General features: G+C 44.7%; 1 protein-coding gene across 1 annotated transcript in view; it reads left to right on the top strand.

Annotated features, from left to right (window-relative positions):
* The window catches only part of BANK1 (B cell scaffold protein with ankyrin repeats 1), a 2,350,097-nt gene that overhangs the window by 1,047,954 nt on the left and 1,277,725 nt on the right, over positions 1 to 24,418 (top strand). The gene's annotated exons all lie outside the window — the stretch shown is intronic.

Raw genomic sequence — 24,418 nt, 5'->3', positions numbered from 1 at the left:
AAGGTCAGCAGCCCCCTCGTGCGGCTACAAACTTCCCTGCTGCACTTTCAGCGTCCCGCTCCGCGGGTTGTGAGCAGCACTTAAGAGGCACAGGTGAGAACGCCCAGTCCACTGCAGGGGGCAGGAGCACTCTTAGCACTCTGGGACCTGGAATCCCACCAGAGTGAGTATGTGCAGCCATGGCCCCCACACAAGGTCCGGTAGTAGTGAAATCTCTCCCCCAGTCTTTGTTAATGGCAGGAGGGGCTCGTGAAGGCCGGCAGCCCCTTCATGCAGCTGCAAACTTCCCTGCCGCACTCTCAGCGTCCAACAGACTAGTATTCATGCAAATAAACTGCTACTGCGACTGTTCTCCCTGAGTTAATGGTAACAATATTTATGTTATATATGTTATAATTTCCATCCCTCTGCCTGCGCTCAGCTTAGAAGATTACGTTTATTCATCCTCAATGGAAGGCCAGCAGCAGGTCAAGGGCTGTAGATAGCATGCTACCAAGTCTTTGGCTGACTTTGGGGATGGGAGCAGTCCATTTCTCCAAGCATAAGACTCTCTGCTTGGAGCATCTGACACCTCCTGCCATTCTAGGCCAGTCCATTAGACTAAAGATTAGCAATTGAGCGCTGACATTTTAGAATTAAACATAGATGTTACCGATACAGTGTGAATGCTTCTATAACACTGGAAGATGCACACTATATCTGTTTACAGGATGTGACCTGTTGTCATTTACAGCACCTGTCACATGCACCCTGATGTGTTATATTGCAAAATTTCTATAGCGCGTACTACCCCTATGAGGGGCGGTGAGGGGTTTGCCTACATAGGTAGCATGTTACATTGTGTAGGGTGTGTGGTTTTGTTTTTTCTTTGTTCTGATCCTGTGTTGGAAGTGATATCGTGTCATGCTTGAGGACCAATGATATGCGGTTATCGTTTTATGATACGCAGTGCTTCGGAGTGCGATGGATGAAGAAGTGTAAGAGACAGGCACGCAGTTCAGTTGGGTCCATAAAAGTTCACAAACAACCCTCCTAAATGTATTACATTGTTAATCTTAGCTAATCGAGCTTTTAGTCGAGCACAGAACCCTTGGGTACATTAGGTTATTTCATAGTTATATTTCTAAAGTAGAAGACCATATTGCGCACTGTAGGCCTTACTTAAATTAAAGCACGTTCACAATTTGTATAATGTTGCCAATCATCAAAGAAATTAATAAAGAAGATAACATTTACCTTGAACTAATTACAATGGGCCAGATGTACGTGCCTTTCATTTAGCACCTCGCAATTTGCGACACATTGTGAGTCGCAAATTGCGAAGCACTAAATGAAATGTAAAACTGTGTGTTTGCACTGTTTTGAGATTCCCAATGGGGTTGCAAATTGCTGGGCTTATTAATATTAATGATCCTCGTGCAATTTGCGAACCCGTTGGGAATGCCAGCTCTCCCAGGGATGGTGGCCTGCTGAGCTCAGCAGACCAGCATGGCTGGGAATGCTTTTTAATACAGCAGCTTTTTTTTTTTAAATGCAGCCTGTTTTCCTTAAAGGAAAACAGGATGCATTTAAAAAATAAAAATGTTTTTTGAGGGCAGGCAGTGGTCTCTGGGACCACTGCCTGCTCCTAAAAAATATTTTCTTACATTCTCACAAGGTGAACGGGTCTCAAATGTCAGTGACTCGCAAAATAGCATTGCGGCCGCAAAAGAGGGTCATACATCTGGCCCTTACTGTCTTAAAACATACAAATGTGAGGAACATTGGGCCATATATACAAACATTAGGAATACCCATTTCCTAATTGTAATTCCCTACAAATCGCAAGTAGGAAATCGGTATTCCAAATTGTGAAACTCTTTTGAGTTTCCTTAGTGATCCCTAGTGTGTTGCAAATAGACCTACCTCATGCATATTAATGAGGTAGGTAGCAATTTGCAATCCATTAGGAATCGCAGCCTTCACAGGGATGTTGGCCTACTTAGGTCAGCAGACCTGGAACTCAAAAAGGGGCTCAGAGGAGGTTTAAAGACCTGCAACTCAAAAAAACATCTCTTTAAAGGATTATTTCCCTCACCCACCAGAGGTGGCATACTTCATGTTTGGGAAACCTCCTCGCTAAATGAAGCCTAGTCCTTGTGCAGGCTACACCCCCATCACTGAGAGGGAGGAGCTATGGAATGTTTTGTATATATGCTGTAGGAGGGTAGTTACTAAATACCCAATGTGAGTAGTGGGTTGTGGTGAGGAACGCAGTGCAGGTGAAAATGTGAAAATAAAACTAGCCACAGGATGTGCCACATATCCTTATTTAGGCCATCCTATGCTAGGATTAAAACTAAGCAACACGATGGGCGGCATTAAACCCAATCATGTTATGCATGGATCAACATGTTTCAGCCGGTGACCTAATCAGTGTTGTGGCCTTCTTCAGGATTTATTATATGCTACTGCTGTGAAACATCGGAAGGAAGGAGCAGACTCATCTAGGCTAAGGGACGCACCGTGACGAAAGTGTGATTACAGGAGTCCCTGTGCCCTTCTTCCATGGTGAGTGGAAAACCCATCATTGGGTACTACCAGTGAACCCACCATTGCAAAAACCCATGGACCACTAGTTTTGTATACAAGGAACGTGCAATTTGTATGGATAAGATATTCTTATTTTTAGTTTACACTTATCACTTTCACATTCTTTTTGAGTTGGCATTTTCCCTTATAGCCTAAACACTTTATTTTTTAGACCCAAGGGCTCTAGTGAGTTGTGTAGTTGTGTAGTTCAGCAGACCACCATGTCTGGATTTTCTTTTAAATAAAGCCATCTTTCCTTTTTTCAAATGCATTCTGTTTTCCAGGAGGCGTTTGAAATAAAAATATTAAACTTTGCACTTTCATTTTTTAAGAGTAGGCGGTGGTCCGTGGGTCCACAGTCTGCTATTGAAAACATTTTTTTTAACATTCCTAAAGGGTAACGGGGTCCACAAGGGACCCCTTCCCCTTTCCAAATGGGTTACCACGGAAAGTAGTATTACTAATTTGCGACTGGAATTGTCGCAGAACAATAATACATACCATTCTGATTTGGCATTTGGAAGGGAGGCCCTTTTTCTAAATACCAAATCAGTATTTAGTGGCAAATGCAAATTGCGATTGGGTAACAAGCTGCCAAAGCGCAATTTGCTTTTGGTGCATTGTAAAAAACTTTTATTGCGGGTGCATATGGCCCAATGGCCCTTAATTAAAATGCTTAGGAGCCTAAACCCCAAATATTTGAAATAAACTTTTGTGAGGATTGAAGAAGACATCTACCAGAATATTACATTACAGATCCAGACCTAAAGGTCTTTGCTAGGCAACGGCAACAGCAGGCACATTTGATAAAAATAAAGGTCCTTCAGCTCTGCCTCGGATTTACAGTTTTCCGGCTGAAGATTTAAACAAAGAAAGCGTATTGGATTGGAAGGTGAATGGTTCAGGGAACGCTGCAAAAAGAGAGTACAAAAATAAAAGAGTTCAAAATAAAAGCTTTCCTCAGCTCACAATTCCTACCTATGAGATTCGAAGGTGACTTACTGAAAAGCTATGCAGTTTTCAGGCCAGAGGCATGCAAGGCTGCCGTGGTGCATTTGAAAAATTGAGTATGCCAGTGCACACATCTTGGCGGAGCTTTCTACAGATGCTAAAGCGATTCTTTAATCCACATTGTGCTACTGCTTTGAAAACATGTCTTACTTGAAGTAAGCATTTAAAATAAATTTGCTCACTTTCAACTTGCTTTTCACCAAGAGCCACAAACCAGAGACTCCGAACGAAACAGGTCACCCACCCCCTTTCTTTGTTACCAAATATCTGACTGTGCTGGACCCAATCCGATTTGCAGGATGACTTAAAACCTTTTTTTCAAGAGTGCTTACATTGGGCAAAGAACTGGAAACGAACTCACTGGATGGACCTCAGCAGAACTTAAACAAGCATTTGCAATGCAATAGGTCTCGCAGCATTAAAGTTTGAGTTACTGGCATTGTAAATGACAATGCTTTGCATAAAAAAAATTTGGTGTCCGTGTGTGCATGGCAGTGGTGGTGTCTATGTGTGCATGCCACTGGTGGTGTCTATGTGTGCATGGCAGTGGTGGTGTCTGTGTGTGCATGGCAGTGGTGGTTTCCGTGTGTGCATGGCAGTGGTGGTGTCTGTGTGTGCATGCCAGTGGTGGTGTCCGTGTGTGCATGCCAGTGGTGGTGTCTGTGTGTGCATGCCAGTGGTGGTGTCCGTGTGTGCATGGCAGTGGTGATGTCCGTGTGTGCATGGCAGTGGTGGTGTCCGTGTGTGCATGGCAGTGGTGGTGTCCGTGTGTGCATGGCAGTAGTGGTGTCCGTGTGTGCATGCCAGTGGTGTTGTCCGTGTGTGCATGCCAGTGGTGGTGTCTGTGTGTGCATGCCAGTGGTGGTGTGTTTGTGTGCATGCCAGTGGTGGTGTCTATGTGTGCATGGCAGTGGTGGTGTCTGTGTGTGCATGGCAGTGGTGGTGTCTGTGTGTGCATGGCAGTGGTGGTGTCCGTGTGTGCATGCCAGTGGTGGTGCCCGTGTGTGCATGGCAGTGGTGATGTCCGTGTGTGCATGGCAGTAGTGGTGTCAGTGTGTGCATGGCAGTGGTGGTGTCCGTGTGTGCATGGCAGTGGTGGTGTCCGTGTGTGCATGGCAGTGGTGGTGTCTGTGTGTGCATGCCAGTGGTGGTGTCTGTGTGTGCATGCCAGTGGTGGTGTCTGTGTGTGCATGCCAGTGGTGGTGTCCGTGTGTGCATGGCAGTGGTGGTGTACGTGTGTGCATGGCAGTAGTGGTGTCCGTGTGTGCATGGCAGTGGTGTTGTCCGTGTGTGCATGGCAGTGGTGGTGTCCGTGTGTGCATGCCAGTGGTGGTGTCTGTGTGTGCATGCCAGTGGTGGTGTCTGTGTGTGCATGCCAGTGGTGGTGTCTGTGTGTGCATGCCAGTGGTGGTGTCTGTGTCTGCATGGCAGTGGTGGTGTCTGTGTGTGCATGGCAGTGGTGTTGTCTGTGTGTGCATGCCAGTGGTGGTGTCTGTGTGTGCATGGCAGTGGTGGTGTCGAATGAACTATAGCTGCAGTGGTTTTTAAACAGAGAGGGGCTGTCCCCCCCCTCGAGCCCTGTTAAAGTCGGATGAGAAAAATAAGTGCTGGTTCACATAAATGAGTGTAGGTGGGCACCACCTGCAACCGCCGTGTCAAAGTAAGCCCTGCCTGTAGCACAGATCATCCAGTTGGATCTCACCTCTTCCTCAGTCCTCAGGGCAGCCTTTCACTCCATTTAGAGTGTGTGTGGACATGCCCATTGAAGCCAACTGTGACAGACTGTTCTAAAGAGAGTAGGCATGCTTAGCCATAGTATATATGTGAGCAGGCTGAAGGCATGGTGGAGCCTGTACACGGCAGGATGGGCAACTTTACCTGGAGTGTCTCTGAGCACACTGAACTCACTGGAGACAGACTGCTCTCAGAAGGGTGGGCAGCCTTATTCATTGTCTATGTGAGCAGACCAAAGTCATTGAGACAAGCGGAATTAAGAAGTGTGAGCATTTTCACTGAGCGTGTCTTCGTGCAGTCTTACGTCATGGAAGACAGACTGCTCTCGGAAGGCCGCACAGCTTCACTTGGAGTGTTTCTGACAGACTGCAGTCAGTGGAGACAGGCTGCTCTCAAAAGGGTTGGCATGCCACGAGACAGACAGGCCCTTCCTGTGGGATTCTCATCAAAGAGGGACTCTTTGGGGTGGGTTGGATGGGGGAGAGATCCTTTGGGGGAGTATCGTGCAGGCGAGGGGCACACGATGGTTGTAAAGACGCGCAGTGAAAAAATATCGCGCAGCAAAATAATTAAATAAAAAATCCGGTACCCAGTGAGAATATCGCGCAGCTACATAATTAAATAAACAAGCAGAGAGGCAGAAAGAGACATACGAGGCATCCGGACACGGAGACCGAGAGACTGACACAGCGAGACAGACGGCGAGAAAAACAAGGTTTACAATCCCGGGCGGAAGTCAGGCAGGCCAGAGGCGGGACGTCAAGACACACCGGAAGCCCGGGCGGGCTCCCGTGAGGTGAGAGAGCCTCGCACGCACAGAAGGAAGAGACCGCCGCCGCCTGCAACGAGCCCTCGCCTGGAGACGAGTACCGGTGAGTGTGGGCCTTTGCTGAGCTGCGAGGGTGGGGGGCATGTGTGTGTGCGTGGGGCGGCGGGGGGCTCTGTATGTGTGTGAGCGTGCGTGTGTGTATGTGTCTTGGAGTCTGTGTGTATGCGTGTGTGTGTTTAAAAGAGCCCGATGACTGGGGGGGGGGAGTGTGTGTGTGAGCGAGCGAGTGTCTGTCAGTGTGTATGCGCACGCATGTGTGTATGTGTGGGGATGTGCACGGCGCGGGAATTTCTGCGAATGTGGACGGAGCCGACATGCGCGTGCACGAGGTCAAATCCACAGGAAAAGCGCGTGGCACCCTCTTGTCCCTAATCCCCCCGAAGTTGATAACTATAGTTGTCGAACTGGACTGACTGGAGCATCCTACGGATGCTTACTCCAGCTCGACCTAAAAAGGAGTTACTGGTATTCATATGTGTCTCTCATCTCGCATCGTTCTTTCCCCATCTGCAGTGCTCCCCTGTTTTGCCCATACAGTCTCTCAACTCTTCTGCCTCCAATCCTGGTCTCCCATTCCCAACTCATCACAGAGTGGGTTTGGGGTTGTCGTGTCCTCTTGCCCCAAGGACCACAGGAGATTGCGGTCGATATAAGGTATCTCTTTATTGTATTAGCTTCAGCAGCGTTACATGCACACGTCCTACCCTATGCCCTGGTCATCGGGAAAAAAGGCGGACGAGAAAGACTGAAAACCCATCATCAAGGTAGAAAGCAAGAACCTGTTAGAGTGAGATAAAGAGGCCAGGAGTGTCTGGCAGTGGATTAAGGAGGCTTGAGGTTGATTCAGGACTACTTAGCCTTGGTATTTGACTCACTGACATGTAGAAGTGCCTGCCACAGGCTTCTCAGCAGCTCTTTAGGTACCAGCACTCATTTTTTAAACAAATTAAGCACTGGTCACCACTCCAACTTCAATGGTTTGCAACCGATTTTCGGTCCTAAACCGCTGCTAAATATGGATACCAATCTCTATTTGGAAAAGACACCTACAGCACGCCCCTTCCAAACAGCGGTTCCTTCTCCATTTCTAAACCCATTTCATGAGTCCTAATGTAAACTTTGACCAGTATACTATCGAACCCCAGTTTCATTGTAGCTGGCCTGAAAACATATCTACGCTCTGTTTAATTGCACACATTGAGTGAGACTTAGAGGCCTATTTATGATTTGGTGGATGGAATACTCTGTTAAAACATGGTGGATATCTATTCCGCCTCACTACAAGTGCCATAGGCTATAATGCATTTATAATATGGCTAACTGGACATCTTCCACATTCATGACTAGGTATCCCATCCGTCAAACTCTAAAGGAGGCCCTTTGTGTTTTCTTGGCACTTTTTGCTTTACAACTTTATAGAACCATCTCTCTTTTACCCTTTCATGTTTCTAACTATTTTATGTCTTCTTGGTGAAATTTTGTCATCAATATTCTCAAATAAATTGGGAATTTGTTTGTGTTGTGTTCTTAATTTTGATTGTTTGTTACTGCTCGATGCTAACACACATTTCCCTGAGGCACTTTCTGCTGCTTGTGTCACAACTACAGAATTTATGGTGAGATTTAAGTAAAAGTGTATTGTGGCCGAACCACTTTGCTTTTCTTACGTTGGTAAGAGTACCTCCCTCCCAAAGTAATCACCCATTTCTGATGACAGCCATCAGCAATGACAATATTTGTCCAGAATTATTCCCTCGTGATGAACAACACAAATGGTCGTCTTAACCTGGTATTTCTCACAATTTAGATGTTAATGTCATATGCTCTGAGACAGACTCTTCTGTACCCATTACTTACTTTCCATAAGCCCCCGCTGTCGGAATGGTGTGTTTTAGCAATATTGCCAACAGCGTAGACGTGGTTTTGTTTCTTTTTGACAAACATTTCCAAAGCAAAAGAGCTTAATAACAATCACGCTCATCCCCTTAGCCATTCCTCGGCTTCTCTGACTTTCTAACAGAAATCTATTTCCTTAGCACCAAGACTGAGGAAACTCTCATTTGGCCAGCCTAATTACTGATTTAGCTGTAGCTATTGTGAAATAAGAGTTGTCAGCCTTGCTGAAAGCATGGTTAATCAGTGTCAAATGGTTCACATTTAAAATAATTTCATTAGTTTCTGCTGGAAGCCAGAATAGACTTTGAGATGTAGAAACATAGAATCTGATGGCACAGAAGGACTGCCAGCCTCACCCATGCTAGCCAATCCCTCTTGGTTCTTGACAGTTTCTGATTTGAAAAAATCCTTGCTGCATACAGAGAAAGAGGTTTTACCTCCACTATCTGACAAAGTTGCACAGCATAATTCACATGTCATGGGATGGCCAGACCGTGGCACAAGTGAAGGTACATGCCTGACCACACTCAACACTTATTTATTCATTCATTCTTACCACCCGCATGTGTGGAGAGTCGACCGTACTAATATCGACCTGCCTCTTTCCCGCCATCAACATGGATGATAGGATTGCATCTTGGAAGGCAGGAATTTAAGGACTGTAAGGACTGATCCTCTATAATGTTCTGTCCTCTTTTGCATTCCAAACAAGGGGGCGGAAAATGAGAAGTGTGAAATGGGGTTCAACCTACTACCCCTCCCCCCCACCCCCACTTTCCTGGGGTGATGATACATCAGAAATGGCGACCAGAACCCTCCCCTCCCCCTTTTTCTTTGTTCTGACTCAACTGCACAATTCTACTTGTTAGTTGGTGGTCAGTACTATTGAGCCTGGAGACTGACTTCTTTGGCTAGACCAACGTATATGCTTCGACCTGTTCCACCAACCCCAGACTCTGTCTGTGGGAGGATTGTGCAAGGAATGACCAGCAAGTTGATAATTTGTGAGTCGTGATCACTGATTGAACACTTGCACATTATCTCCATTTATTATGTTTTGCAACGCTTTTCATTTGTGTACCTGTATGTATTCACTACTTTGTGATAACAGTACATTGATATCATTATACTGAACTACTACTATGGTAATAAAGCTTTCAAACTTAAAAAAGTGTGAAAACTGTATGCAGCAGTCTGCACATCCATTGTTGAATTAAAGATATGTGCGCCCACCCACACACGTACACACACACATGTGCGTCACTTTTAACATGGGAAAAAGTGACAGACAAGCGATTCAATGGGCTTGGAAATAAGCCCCTAGAAATGCATGAGCCTTAGGCTGAATAAGGGTCCCCTGCCCCACAGGAGCTGCAGAGGCCTGTTTTATGCCCCTGACACAAAGCCTAGTGACTAACCAACTCACCCACTAATGCATTAACTGTGACCTTTTGGTCTTTCGTGAACTCGTGGTGATCGCAAGTGTCCCTATAGGGCATGCTCAAGCTTGCACAAATCAAAAAATAAGTTTTAGTTAATGACCCCCACAGATCCTACTGTGAAGTATTGTCACATAACGTACATCATAGCACGTAGCAACCAATTCCAAGCGTGGCAGGAGTTGGGATGCGAGGGTTCTACAGCATCCCTAAAATAACCCTGCTGGAGTAACGAAGGTAACTGAGCATTAAAGAGTATTTTAAATGTTGTTTTTATCTGGTCACATTTACTGTGAAGGGCTGGGCCCATAAGTTCTAGACTTTTTCTAGAATCACAGTCCGATGGTTCTTTTAGCAGCATGGAAACCTAGAGGGGAGAAAATGTGTTTTTTAGCCAATCAATTAAACAAGAACCCTCTTGGACACACAGTAAAGTAAAGTTAGTTTAATTCATTACAAGTCCCAAAATAATTGAACATAGAGACTCCTCAATATAAGGGTATAGAAGTACATCAGAATTAGCATAAAGACAAATCTGTGAATCTAATTGAGATGATGTAACATAAACAAAACAATTAGTTCAAGAAAGAGGATGCAGAGGATCAGAAAGCATGAGTCCAAATGTTCCTGCATCGAGGGCTGATGAATAAAAAGCATTAATGTATTCCTGCACTAAAACTAAAGTAACATCCCTACTTATGCATCCCCAAGAGGAAGGGTAAAAGGTGTCAGCAAGTGGAGACTTCCTTAAGAAGTCTCTCTACCATCGATGAGTCATTTAGCATAAAGCTAGCAAAACAGAACTTGTTTTCAGATGCTCTCTCTCCGAAGGCAATAGAAGAAGTGGGCCTTTTCCCTACTCCCAACACCACATGTTTGCAGGTATCTTTGCCAGCATTAATTTTTGGTCACTCCTTCTGCTCTGGGTACAGTGCTGAAGGTAGTTTTCCAAGGCACAACGGTGTTCTTCTCTTGCAATAATTTGTATTAGATTTCCAGGCGTTTTCCTGTGTGAAGCATAACGACTGTGCTTTATGAACTGAAGTCATGCAATTGCATCTTCTTCCCTCCTTGACTAACTAGTAGAACAAAGACATTATTCTAGCTAACAAGAGTGTTTCTTCCACCACACCTGAAATTCAACTTGTTAATTCTAAAGCGAGACTTTCAGGGAACTGTATTTCAGGCCACATAACCATAGCTGTCCGAAGTCATGAACCACACTGAAACTGTACTGGCTATCATTGTAGATGGTGACTCGGATCTTGTTCAGAGACAAGACATGCACAGGTCAAGGCGATGATTTCAACTACTTGTGCGGAGTGTACTCCCTGTAAGCAAGCAGTTTCCACCACTCCAAAAATGGTAAATACAGCAAACGCTGCTCTCAAATTACCTTCATTGTCTCTTCAACATGAACCATCAACAAAAATGACTTGATCAGGATCAGACAATGGTTCATCAACAATGTCAGGTCTTGACTTGGTGCAAAGCTCAGTTACATCCCGACCGTCATAAACTTCACAATCTTCGCCATCAGCATTTGGAACAGGTAAAAAGGAAGTAGAATTCTATACAGAAAATCGCTTCAGAGTCACGTTTTCTGCATTGAGCAACACCTGCTCATATCTTGTCAACCTGTTATTTGTCAAATGCTGTTTTTTGGTCCGCGTCATCAGGAGCTCAACTGAATGCAGTAATATACAGTAAGTGGATGTCCCGTTACAATGCTCTCACATGGTTCAATACTGAGACCTGTTGCGGCAACGGATTTGAGAATTCCGGGCAACGCTGAAGCTACAGGATCAAATGTAGATGAGCAATAGGCCACTGGTCCATGGGCACCTCCATGTGTCTGGGTGAGTACAGAAAGAGCACAACCTTCCTGATCTTGAAAGAATAATGAGAATGCTCTGTTGTACTCAGGCATTCATAAAGCTGGAGAAACATAGACACTCTCTGAACTTCGGGAAAGTAAACAGACAATCGTTATTCCAAGGTACTGAATCCCACACGTTCTTATGGGTCAGCTTCTGCAAAGGCTTCTCCATCAAGGAGAAATAAGGAATTCATTGTCTGCAGTAGCAAACCATTCCCAGAAACATCCTGACCTCTTTCTGTGTGCTGTGTCAATTCATTTTAATGATCACTTCCATTCGCTCTGGTGACACCTTCCTCTTGCCTCTTTCGATTTGATGGCCCAAATACTGTACTTCATTCAGACAGTACTGAAATTTACTCAGGGACACCTTATGCCCGTTGTCAGTCAGATGGTTCAGTAAAGCAATAGCAGCTTCCTTACAAGCCTCATGTGTTGCAGACACATTGAGGAGGTCGTCCGTGTACTGGAATAACACTGAGTTTTGGGGCAGATTCAAGCACTCAAGGTTCTTTTTCAAACCTGATTGAAAATGGACGGACTTTCAGTATAACCTTGAGGGATACAACACCACATTAAGACACAATTCGTGAGACAGAAAGCAAATAAAAATTGGCTCTCCTCATTCAATGGAATAAAGAAAAAGGCCTGACAGAGGTCAATCACCATGAACGACTCAGCCTTGTGAGCAATCTGAAACAGGATCACAGATGGATTCAGTAACACGGGACAGCAAAGAATCACAATGTTATTTACCTTTCTAAGGTCCTGAACAATGCGATATTTACCGCTCAGTTTCTGCAATCCCATAATGGGTGAATTGCACAGACTTCCCATGATCTCCTTGCTTCCTGCAGCATGTCAGTGCCGAGTGGGGTCTCTCTTCGGCTCCGTTTTTTCTTTGATTATCCTCCACCCAGTACTCCTGAGAGCTACCAGTGCTGGCTGCTGCTTGACCTAAGCAGGTGCTGCTTGGTAACCGACCTCAGCAGCATGATCCGCACCTCCTTTGGCTTCAGCCTCTACTTACAGGAGTGTCTCCTACCCCCGTAGGAGGCCATCGGAGTGAGTGAAGCTTGAAGAAGTTACTTATGAAGCCTTTGACTCTGGAGACGATGCCATCTGGTCTGCAGGAAAAGCCAGCAAAAGAGCTGCACAGGTGTGGGAAAAGGAAGAAGACTTACATCAAAAGAAGAGAAAACACAATTTTGAAACCTCACCATCAAAGAGTCTACATTGTGAAGGTAGAGAGTTGAAGAAAAAATCAAAGAAAAGGGAAAGTAGCTCTGAAGGAACTCAGGATTCTAGCCCTGAAAAAACCAATGCTAATTTAAATCAGAAGAAAGTGGAAAAGAAAGACCGAAGCAAAGCGATACAGCTAGAAAATAAGAAAACGGATGTGACAAATATCACCATTTGTAAAGAAAAGAAGGTTTTAGATGATTCAGTCAACTCTAAAAAAGTAAACATTTCCCAAAAAAAGGGAAGAGGAGGAGGTGTCCCCATAGATCCCAAAACACGAATAGATATTGCGACCCTAAAAAGAACACTGTTTATGATTTTTATCACAAGGTCAGGCATTGAAAGCATGAGTGTCACTTAAATCCTGTGAATCAAGTGCAGGAAGGAAAACTCTTGCAAGTTGTAGATGTGGTAAATCAGTTACCAACAGTTATTAGACTGAGGTCTGTTAATGCTGGAGGGAATCAGAACCAGTTAGTGCGAATGCCACAACCTCCGAGAATCTCGCAGGGCGATCAAACTTATCATCAGATGCCCCTGATGGAAGCATGAGATGGATTTGACCAGGGCGTGTCCTTATGACAGCATTAATTTCTTTTTTATCCTCCTATTCTTGGAATCCACCTCATCACTGAAATGCCAGGCATACTGAAGAATTTCATCCACAGCCTTACCATCAGATTAAGTGTTGCTGGGTCATGAGGCTGATTACCGGCCTCAATACTATCACAAATTTTGATATGAATTGCCGCATATCTTTAGGGTCGAGTGTATCTAACCCGTTGTGCTGCTTAAAGGTTTACAATAGCCTCTCATAATAAGCATGCACTGACTCTTTAGGTTCCTGGCAAGTTTAATCGATCTTAACCCAATAGATGTCTTGAGGGGCTATTTTGGACTACAATCATGTGATCTCCTGCACGTACTTTTCATAACCACTGGTGAAGCACCATGAATCACTGGATCCCTCTCTGGCTCAGCAGATGTCCACTCCATATTTATTTTGCATGCAGACCACAGATCAGTAGGAACCACAATTTTGAACAAAGTGTTCAAGTCAATCCACAACAGCTTTGAGATCTTAACAAAGCAATCAACCTGCTTGTACCCCTCGGCACGCTTCTCCCTCAACCTGAGAAAATCATTTGTAATTGCAGCAAGGTCACCCCTACTCCAAGGGACATGCACATACCCTCCAGTCGACACTTCCTATAAAGGGTATGCCTCAACTCCTGGTGTGCCCTTTCCTGGAGGTGGTGTATCCCCTGTCATCTTCCTCACATTCTTCTTCTTCGACCATCTTTTCTCCCACTTATCCAGCATACTCCAAGCCCTTATTGCTATAATCAACTCTTGTATATGTGTCTTTAATCCCATCACTCTCTTTTACTCCAGCTCCTGGTCACCGTAGTTTAGCCTATGATTTCCCTGTAACATTTTTGTTCAAGACAAGTCCACTAAGTACCTCTGAGCCAACTCTGATAATTTCTTATGTGCTTTTTTCGCCCTGCTGGTGACATCCTTCACTACAAACAACAGGTCATCTGGCTCATAGGTCTCTATCCTGTCTAAAGGTAAATTCCAACTGATGACCTCGTCTACCTCAGCCTTCAGCCTCGCCACATTCAATTGCTTTGCTTTCAATGCAGCCTTGATGGTACCTTGACTTAATGCACTGCTCTGACCCTACTTGCTGTTACTGTGATCTCTCAACCAGGATTCTAATTCTGAAATATCCAAGACATGCTGATTACCAGCGGCTCCCTGACTTGTACTTGTTTCCAAGGCCACACCAATCAGTCCTCTCACTGGAGTTTCCCACATCTGTAGGTCTGAACTAGTGCTTGCCATAGGTATAGACCGTATAGAACTCGAACCAATGCGTATTCTCGAAGGATCGACAATAGCTGCTAGAGTGGTACTAGACTCTCTACGCACTAGGGCTAGACAATTTCCACTTATGCTCCCTGTTCTTCCCAATCCAGTTCCTTCAACCTGTATGGGCTATTGCTGACTAAGGATTCCCACTGGGTTCGGATCATGCACAGGAACACAGGTCCAATAGTGACCGGTACTGTAAGAGCTTCCAGCAACCGTGAAGCAGCGTTAACTCTGTTCTATTCCATACCTCCTAAGGTGGACACTCCTGTCCCCCCTACTCCTGTTGATATCCTTCCCACAACTCCTGTACCCGGACCCACTTGAGCTGGGGTGCTTCCCACAATTTCTGCACATCCCAAATCTTGCCTCAGTCCCCTGAGTGTGGATTAAAAGCTGGCGGACGCTCAGATACCAACCCATCCAACAAGCTACCGTCAGTGTCACTACTGTTGTTTCCATTTACCTTCCTGCTCCTGTTTTGGGAGTCTGTCTCTTTGACCAGCACTGAATATAACCTTTCCCCTTCTATGGTCAAAGTTGAAGATGGCGGTGGAAGCAGGAGCTGCTTAACGCAAGCTCCAGGGCTCAGGATCCCGTTTTGGGAATATCCCTGCATTAGCCCGGCTTCCCTTGCTTTTCAGTGGCAGGTATTCACACTTACAGTTGGAGAGGCGGCAGAGTTTGAGTAGTGGCATACCTTGGCTGATCCCTCAGCTACGCCTGGTGAAGTGTTTCTGGTGACGCTTCTGACCTCGCAGCCGTGGTTCTAAGCCAGCCTCTGACTTTGAGTGACCGCAGCAGACCCCGGTCAAGGTGCTCAAGGGATTGGCCGCACGCTCCTCCTGTGCTCCAGGAGCTGGTGGGGGACAACCACTTAGCCACATGCCTCACGGCATGCTTCACCTCTGCGCAAGCCCCCGTGGCTGCTGGCTGGCCCCCTGCAAGAGTCCCTGAGTGGGGGGCCCCTGAGAGGCTGGAGAGTGCTAGCGTTCGGTTCTCTCCGCAGCACTTGTTATGTCAGGAGGTGCCACAAGGGGGTCTATACGGGCAGGGGTCTATACAGCCGAGCGCCTGCTGATTTCTTGCATTTCTCCAGTTGGGACTTTTGAAGTAACAGCCCTCCATCTTGTGGGAGCCTTCCCCCCTTTGCCACTTTAGGATCCTTCTTCAAAATGGACCCCCCTGTCCAGGCTTGAAAATAAAAGAGGGACTACCACAAGCCTCCTTACTAGATGGTCTTGTCTTTTCTACTATGATGGTCCGCAAGCTCACCTCTGGAGGCCAATAGAATCTCCTTTTTCTTTGATTAAATTGACTTCTATGTTCCTTGGTTCCCTCTCGCTAATTAGGGTCTCTTTGAGCTGAAAGAGCCTCCCTTCCGGCATTTTGGAAGTGCTTTCTTCGAGGAGCGGTGCCCTTTGCGATCTCTATTTCGGCAATATAATCCCTTGTCTGAATGTTTTAAGATGGACCTTTTTTTGGGCTCTGATGAGTTGAACGAGGTTCCTCTGAATGTTTCCTACTGGGGATTGCTTCCTCTAAGATCCCTATCTTGACAATTGGGGTCCAACACAGCTACATAATGGGTTTTGAGACCGCAGGCATTCTTCCTCCTTCATCCCCCCCTCCACGACTCTACTAAGGTCCACTATCACCCAACTTCATGGCCGCCTCTCACAAATTAGGGTGAGCTGAATAGGTTCCTCGGACGTGTTTTCCACTAGCGACAGCTTCCTCTAAGACCCCTATCTTGGCAATAGGGGTCCTGCACAGCTACTTAGTTGCTCCAGGAGTATCTGAGACTCGCTCATCTTCCCCCTCCACCTCTCTACTTGGGTTCTCTACCATTCAACATCATGGACTCTAACTCATGGATCAAGGTAGTACAATTAGGCCTCAATGCATTTATTATTAAATACCCACCTATTCTATCTGAAAACTAAGCCTGGTCCCAGTTTGCGGAGTTGAACTCAGCGAAGTGCAAAAAAAACTCATCCGCACGACGCGGAGCACCCCAAGCTGTGGAGTGCGTTAGATAAATGCTGTTCGCTGTGATTTTCAGTGCCAGGTGCTTGTCTGCACAGCGCAATCACAGTGAATGGCACCATGCACAGTGCAAGTGGGTGCTGCTTTCGAGTAGATTTTTACAAGGGCAGCAGCTTTCTCAACGCGAACTGACAGTTCCTCGACGCAAACTGGTCGTGAGCGTACATGACCACTTGCAATAAGAAATCTGACCGCCCACGTTGAGAAATCTCGCCGGGGAGGTTGATTTTCCAAGTTCTCGCTCATCAACTTGATGTTGACGATCGCGAACGAGGAAAAATCCCCCCGGGAGGTGGATTTTCCCTGCTCATGCTCGCCAACTTAACATTGATGAACGCGAGCAAGGGAAAAAACTCTGTTCTGCTATGCGGAGCAGAGGTTTTTGGAACTCTGAGAGCTCCGCGTAACGCGGAGTGCAGAAAAGTCTGCAAACTCCACACCCCGGGCAAAGTTCACTGCCCAGACTTACTGAAAACGCATTGAAACGCCCCAAACACAGAATTCCAAATCTCACCCAGGAACTCTAATTTCTGACCTTTACCTCTCCTTGATTAAAGGATCTACTACCTGTCATCTCATCTTCTACATGAAAAGAAGAGTTAAATGGAGGTGTGCTCTCCGTTCTCTATGCCTGATCACTTTCTCCAAAAAATTCACTCTTGGAACTAGGTTAGTGGTAGCCCCTTCATCCACCTTCAAAGCTGATGTTACAATCACCATGTATAATAACGGGATAATACTTATTCAAGCGGCAGACCGCCATCTAGGGTCGTTTGATTAAATGTTTGACATTATCCAAAATTCAATTTCTAACCAGGTTCCTGACACGCCAATGTATGGGCTTTGCGCCACAGCCTCATCAATGACCCTCTGGTAACTCCACCCCCCCAGTCACTTTCCCCCTCTCCCATCCATCTCTTCCATCCCCTCACTTTGCCCCATCTCACCTGCTTTGCGATGGGGTTTGGACTCACTCTGGATGAGTGGTGACACCCTGAATGCGATCATACATAACATTGCTTCCTTCTCCACAACGCCATACCTCCACTTACCCTGCATTAGCCCTGGCCTACCTGAAACTACGGTCTACCCTTCTTGTCCCTTGGCTAGGGAAGGGTCTTCCCTGAAGACTGTCATTAACTACTTCAACACCCTTTCGACTCCAAAGTTCCTAGAAGATTAGCTCACTAGCTCTCCCATGCCCATAAATAACCTTTCCTTCTTGACCAACCCTCATCAGGAACTCTCTGGCCAGCTACTCAGGATCACTTCCATTAGTACTACGTCTCAACCTACGGGATCACTGACACACTCTTTGGAGCCTCATCTACACTCTGTACCCTCTTCTGCCTTGGACAATATCTGTCTTGATATTCAACAACTCAAGGCCGATTTACAAAAGCTCAAACTCATCCCCACTAAACTAGCTAATGACAGATGGACTGAAGGGTCGTCAGGGAATTACAGACACAGTCTTACTCCTGATACTTCCCTCCACACCAAGCTGTCATTTTCCCCTTAATCAATGGTTGTTTTCTGACTTATGTGTCTCTCCATTGAAGAACCATACCCTCCCTGAACGCTCCCACTGGATCTTCTAGATCCTAGAATTCCTTCACAGTGAATGATATCAAAATTCTCCTGCGCTCATGTAATATCTTTTACTTGGACAAGCTAGATCACCAGGAACACATTCAAGCCATTCTTCTGAACCCTCTTAGAAGACCCAGTCACAACACTAATGCTTTACATTTATCTTACCTCAAACAAGTTCCCATCACACAGCCCACATCCTCTGGTACCACTCCACATCTGAAGTGCATGCTCATCAAATGTAAATCAGCTTTGAAACGTGCCACAGACATTGCTGAACTCATCCTGGCTTATACTTACAGAAACCTGACTAAAGGATTCTTCTGGTCTGCTCCTTGACATAATATTCCCCCTGAACCATAACATCATCAGGCTGGACAAAGCAGACAGGCTTGGGGAGGGATCACTTATATATTCCAGAATAGTCTCATTAATAAACAATCCGACATAGATGCAGTCTCCTCCTGTGAATACCTGTGCATTGACATCACCAGCAACAGCAGGACATTATGCAAATTACACATGTTTTACCATCCGCCGGGTGATAACCTCCCCTTCATTGAACATATCATGGAAATCATTTCTTCCAATGTGGGGCAACATTGTCCTCAAATCTTCCTTGGAGACTTCAACCAACGCTGGAATGACTTGAAAGGTCCGGCAGCGACCTCTCTCAAAACCTTCCTTGTGGACCTTAGCCTTGTTTAAATAAGTGATAGTCCCACCTATATTCTGGGCTCGATCCTGGACCTTATTGTAGCTAAACCCAATGCTATTCAATTGTCCTCAATTGCCCTGTGTGACTGGTCAGATCATCATTATATTTCCTTTCACATCATTGAATCTTGGTCCAAGAAAAAATCACAAGACAAGAATCCCAGGCTCTGGAAACGATCCCTTCAAAACTCAAACATGACTGACCTGATTTTCCTCAGCAAGAACATCTTGTTGCCTCCAATTGACATGTGTGAAGTACAGGACCGCATAGAACATTACAAGATCTCTATATTGAGTATTTTAGACTCCTTGGTCCCATTACAACTAGAAAAGAACGTCCTCTAAAGATTCCAAACCTTGGTTCAAAGATAGTTTAAATTGAGAGAGGCAATCTGAGACTTGCTGAATGACCTGGAGAGGATCCCCACCCCCTGAATAGAAGAAGCTCTTCAAACAAACATATCAGGAGGGTGAAATCAAACTTCTTCAGAAGCCAACTTGATAATGCCAGAAACAGGCCTAAAAGCTTTTTGAATTGATCAGACTCCAATCCAACTACCTCCCCACTCTCCCACAATCACAGGCCATTACACAGCCAACCTGTGAAGTGCTTGCCTCTTTCTTCCTTGAAAAGACTATTAAGATTGAAAATGATCTACGAACACTGCAATGCAACCAACTTACTGTCCTATTTCCAATTAACCATACATGCCCTCCTCCACTTCATCCTGTGCCTGCTATAGGTCTCTCGCCCAAAAATAACTCTTGCTGGAGCCGACTTCGTCCAACCTCAGCCTCTGCCTGCTATAGGTCTCTCACCCAAAAATAACACCTGCTGAAGCCAATTCACTCCCTTTGATGAATTCTCTATACTCAACCTGCTTACTACTTTGAAACCCTCAAAACACTTTAGTGACCCTTTACCCTCACGTTTCTTCAACCGAAATGGTCCTTAGTCCCTCTCTGGACCAAAATAGTAAATGCCTCATTACGTCAAGGTATGATTCCTGATTGTCTAAAGTCAGGGCAGGTTACGCCCATTCTCAAAAAACCCACAGCGGACCAAAAGGACCTTATTATCTTTCATCCTATCACTACCATTCCAACTCTAGCAAAGCTACTAGAGAAATGTGTATTTGTCCAACCATGTAACCACATTAATCAATTCCAGCTTTTAGATTAATTCCAATTTGGGTTTCACTTGGGCCTTAGTAATGAAATGACTATTACACACATAGTCGATGACACCCTAAAAATGCTCGATCGTAATGAAGCCTGCCTTCTAATCCTCCTTGACTTAGCTCCAGCATTTGAAACGGTCAAACATGACAACCTCCTGCATTTACTGGACCAAAGGATGGGTCTCTCAGGTGCAGTATTAAACTGGTTTGCCTCCTTCCTTAATGACAGAATCCAAAGATTTGAAGTCAATCAATCGCTTACTAATTCTATGCCATCCACTCTTGGGGACCCTCGGGGATCTCCACTCTCTCTCACGCTCTTTAACTTGTTCATGGAGTCTCTAACGGAATTACTCAATTCATCCAACATTCACTATCACAAGTATGCCAATAACACCCAACTGTACCTGAAAATCTCCTCCCCAGATGACATCAGATCACTCAACTCAACCCTATTCAAAACACAACACAGGCTGACTTCCCAACATCTCAAGCTCAACTCCTCCAAAACTGAATTCCTCCTGATTGAGTCAATCAAACAGACTACTATCATCGCTGAGTAGTTAAAACACCTAACAGTTCTCAATTGTACCCCACACATCAGCCACTCTGGAAGGTCTCTTGGAATTATACTTCACAATACACTGAGCATGCAGGAACACATTAGCTCAGCCACCAAAGGTGCCAACATCCACATGAGTATTCCTAGAAAGATAAATCCCTTCCTGCCCCCGGATAATTTCAAGTCTGCTGTTCAAGCTCTAGTAATTTCCAGGATAGATTATGTTAACCCAACACCCTGTGGGCTATCCAGCTACAAGTTGGCACCGCTCAGGGCTTCTCTGAATTCAGGGGCAAGGCTCATTGCTGGTTCCAGAAGAAATAATCACATCACACCGGACCTGAAATCCTTAAACTGACTGCCTTTGGAGGCTAGGATTTATCTTACTATTGTGTGCATGATACACAGGACCCTTCACTTTAACACCCCTCTGCACGGAGCCCAAAAGCTTGAGCTTTCTGGTGGGAGCCGGTCTTCTAGGAGTTCCAGCACCCTGCTGCTAGAACCTCAAAAATTCCAACAAAAAAAAAACCTATAATCAGTCGTTCTTGGGTATCACCCAGAGAATCTGGAACTCCCTGCTTCTGCAAATCCGAGTGATTACCTCTACGGTATCTCTAAAAAAAGAAGTGAAAGCTCTATTGATGAACGCCCGTGATTAACTGCACTTACCCCCACCAGGTACCACTCGTTGTTGGTTCCGCTACATGCAAGTTTATCTCCTCTTCCATGGACTCGTCCTGAGTAATGCTACTACAATGTTTTTCACATGTGTTCCTATGCCTGTCACTATGTCTGTGACTTTTGACTGTGCTCAACCTCTATATTTGTCTGTTGCTCATATATGCTCTTCTATTTTCTTTTGCGTTGGCATAATATCTTGTTCCTCTTTCTACTCCTGTATCTTCCTTATCACTGTTGTTGTTACTGACCTGCGGGCCCAACTCTGTTTGTCTCTTGATCGTCTGTAAAGCGCTCTCATTCCCGCTTGGGTCATATCCGCGCTATATAAAACTTTATGTAAATAAATAAATATGGTCCCCACTCTCCATTTCTTCAGCTGTGCGTCCCACTGTGCATTTTGATATGACCTCACAGTTTTCTTCATTCTCCCTTCATATCTCTCCCTGTGTTTAGCATGTGCTGTAGACATCTAAGCATCTAATGTTTCAAACAGTGTTGGTGTAGGCAAGGATCACAATGCAAACATTGCTCCTCTTAACTGATGCAATGCATCTAGCCGAAATGAACCAAAGCATGGAAATGACAATTCCCCCTCCTTTTCAGTGATCTTTATTCCAATTTTGAAGCCAAATTATAGTATAGAGCCCAACTTTTGTGCCCATGTAATGTGCTGGAGTATCCTCGGGTGGCGCCTCTTTGCTCACTCGAGTCACAACCCCTGTGTCACCCCTAAATACATCTCGCAACACTCACTATTTCAAGTGCAATTTTTTGTTCAAAATATTACGACGGAACAATCTCTTCAATCGCAGTTTCCCGAGGACTACTAACCAATCCCAATGCAACATTACACCAACGACCTATCACAGTGCGACACTATCTGACTTCACCTTCACTCCTCGCACAAGCTCACCATCCTTCACAATGTCTCCATATACATTCACTCACACAGTCCTCTTAAATTCCGTAAATGGCTGCCATCTAAAAGATTGATAGAATACAATCATCCAAGAACATTCACACACAGTGACCGTGGACCTGCGCTGGTCACTTAAATCAATATAGCTCACCTCTGTACACAAGGTTTACCAAATAATGCCTATGTGTCCAATTCACACAAAGTTCCCTGTCTTAGGTGGAGTTGCTGATGATGTCTCATGATAACTCCTCAGTTCTTCAGTCAGACAATCACAATTTCAATCTCGGTGTCTTCTACACCTTTAATATATCCCAGGATCTTAGACCACTTCGGGACCTGAAACTCAAATCTCAATCCTTGGACTGCATCCGGCCCGAAATCACATTCACTCGACTCTCACACCAACTCCGCAAGACATCACACAATCAAATCATTCCCTTATTCTAACACACACCATCACCCTATTAATACTCACTCCTCCGTTCACTTCGGATCTCGCCACACCATCAAACTCTGTCAGTCCACGCGGTATTCTGGCGCCTTCCATTTTCTGTCACTGGGCTCTAATTTGGGACTTTGGAGTGCTAGATTCAATGTTCTAGGCTAATTCTGGATCCTCCCCTCGCTTCACGTGCTAACCATCCTACATTGCTACCAACTGAAAGGGCTGGGCCCATAAGTTCTGGACCTATTCTAGAATCACAATCCTATGGTTCTTTTTAGCAGCATGGAAGCGTAAAGGGGAGAACATGTGTTACTTAATAAATTAATTAAAGAAGAACCCTCTTAGACACATAGTAACCACAGATGACTACGTGAAGTTAGTTTGATTTAATACAAAACCAAAAATAATTTAACATAGAGCCACCTCAATATAAGGGTATAGAAATACATCGGAAATAGCATAAGGCCAAATCTGAAAATCCAATTGAGATGATGTAACATAAACAAAACATTTAGTTCAAGAAACAGGATGCAGAGGATCAGAAAGCATGAGTCCAAATTTCCCTGCATCAAGGGCTGATGAATAAAAAAACATTAATCTATCTCTACACTAACACTAAAGTGACATCCCTACTTATACATCCTCAGGACGAATTGTAAAAGGCGTCAGCATGTGGAGTCTTCCTTAAGAAGTCTCTCCAACATCGATGGATCATGTAGCATAAAACTTCTAAGACAGAGTTTGTTCTCAGACACTCTCTCTCCGAAGGTAGAAGAAGAAATGGGCACTTTCCTTTCTCCCAACATCACATTATTGCAGGTAACTTTCCCAGGATTCATTTCGGGTTATGCCATCTGCTCTGAGTACAGTCCTGAAGGTAGCTTTTCATGGGACAACAGTGTTCTTCTCTTGCAAAAATCTGTCCTTGATTCCCAGGCCTTCTCCTGTGTGATGCACAATGACCTTCCTTGATAGACTCAAGCCACGCAATTGCAACTTCTACCATCCTTGCCTGACTAGTAGAACAAAGACATTATTTTATCTAACAAGAGCATTTCTTTCACTTACCACACAAAATGTGAGAAAGAGCAAATCCACATCATACATGAAATTTAGCTTCTTAATTGTAAAGCGATAGTTTCAGGGAACTGCATTTCAGGCTTATAAAGTTTAGCTAACATAAGAAAACATCACAGGAATTTTTCGGAATTACATTAAAAATAAGGCACTTTCAATTCATTTTTTTTGGTTGTTACATTGACTTTTTACGATAATTCTCCATGTTACTTTTCAAGGGTCTAGAATACATCATGCTTCAGGTTAATACATTTCACAATTCTAACACTTCATGTTAATACAACAACGGAGTATATACGGGTGCGCTCTACACATGTGATTATAATGCACCCCTACAATTAAAATTGAGCTTTCAGAGCAGAAGTCAAATGTTAGGCTAATCTGCAAACAAATTGCTGCTTATTCTTTTAAAATGGAAAGTGGTATTTGCTTTTCTTTTCCTGACTGCACAATAAGAGTATTTTTTAAAGTGTGCTATGTGACAATGATGCTGGTATGAAAGGAAAGGCTTTAGGAAGTTGTTTTGCCTAACACACAGCAATGCGTGTAATTGACGTTACAAGTATTTCGAAATAAACAAGCAGATAGGAAACCACAAATGAAGTGCTTTGTGTAATTCTGGAGTGTGATAGAAACACATATCTTAACAGGATCGAAAGAAACCAATACACATTACTTGGTGATGTGCAAATGACTAATATTCACTGAAACC

The sequence above is a fragment of the Lissotriton vulgaris genome, chromosome 3_1, assembly GCF_964263255.1.
Source record: "Lissotriton vulgaris chromosome 3_1, aLisVul1.2, whole genome shotgun sequence".
NCBI lineage: Eukaryota > Metazoa > Chordata > Amphibia > Caudata > Salamandridae > Lissotriton > Lissotriton vulgaris.
This window is presented reverse-complemented; position numbering and strand designations above follow the sequence as displayed.